Source organism: Plectropomus leopardus, unplaced genomic scaffold, assembly GCF_008729295.1.
Source record: "Plectropomus leopardus isolate mb unplaced genomic scaffold, YSFRI_Pleo_2.0 unplaced_scaffold12202, whole genome shotgun sequence".
In the NCBI taxonomy this organism is placed as follows: domain Eukaryota; kingdom Metazoa; phylum Chordata; class Actinopteri; order Perciformes; family Serranidae; genus Plectropomus; species Plectropomus leopardus.
The window spans coordinates 1-1,090 of NW_024612952.1; the positions used below are offsets into that span (position 1 = coordinate 1).

Sequence of the window (1,090 nt, forward strand, 5' to 3'; positions counted from 1 at the left end):
GAGCGGGCAGATGATGAGAGTCGTTCGAGCTGATAAGTCATCTGCACTTTCAGGAATGGCGGATTCCACACCTGCATATACAAAAAGGTAAACAAAGATCTCCTATATCACTAAAACTTTACATTTCCTCCGACTAAATTTATGCAGCATGTGAACGTATGGTAAAAATGCACTGTCAGAACTCACTCAGTGTAGAAGCAGCCGTCTTGGCAGTTTTCTTCTTCTTGAAGCCTGAATCTGATGGAAAGCCACTCAGTGCAGCAGCAAAGTCAAGATCATCCAGCAATACTGGGGCCTCTGCACATGTAACACACAGGTTTAAGAGATAGTTAATGAAATGGTGGTGATTATGACATTTCCCAAGCCAAACAACAACAGCATTGAATTATGTCACCACCATAACATTAAAACTACAAACAGGTATTGCCATCAACATGCATGTTATAGTGCACGAATAACTTGTACCTTTACTGGGCTTTCGCTTGGTGGCTTTCTTCTTTTCCTTGCTCTTATCTGCAAGTGCAGAAGTTAGGTAAAAATGTTTGTAGGCCACAAAATCCATGAAGGGCAACAAAAACAAGCAAAGAGCATGAACAGACATATATAGTTAGACGGCAATATATATGGAGATAACACTCAATTCTTACTTTTATCTGACTTGTCCACTATCTCCACTTGATCTGTCAAATCAACACGGATCACCTCCTTCTGAGAACTGATCCAAAAAAGCATATCAGATATATTTATATATATATATAGATAGAGAGAGAGAGAGAGAGAGAGAGAGTCACATGTAGACTGACTGAAATGTCTGGAAATATGTCCAGAAGCAGTAATTTGAATTTCTTTTACATGATTATGTTATGCAGTAATAATTAAAAACATGTTACTGACAATATAATCTATCTAAGCATGCCAAACTTAATTAAATCACACTTACGGGTCTGCTGTGTCGCCTGCACTGCTGCTTCCTGAAACAGACACACCGTCTGTTCTGTTAAGGGGTGGGAACTGATAAGATTTTTTTTTTTACCACAAAGCGGTTATGAATTCTGCTTATTGGCCCGATTCTGTGTGGAAAAGAAGTAGG

At 39.0% G+C, this 1,090-nt stretch overlaps 1 long non-coding RNA gene across 1 annotated transcript; it reads right to left on the bottom strand.

The window, feature by feature from the left end:
• Position 1: 1 nt before the first annotated feature.
• Positions 2-955, bottom strand: LOC121963708. Its single transcript, XR_006107269.1, has 5 exons — positions 941-955; positions 648-715; positions 466-513; positions 187-297; positions 2-71 (listed from the first exon to the last, which is right to left on the bottom strand). It is a non-coding gene; the product is annotated as an uncharacterized LOC121963708 (long non-coding RNA).
• Positions 956-1,090: the final 135 nt, after the last annotated feature.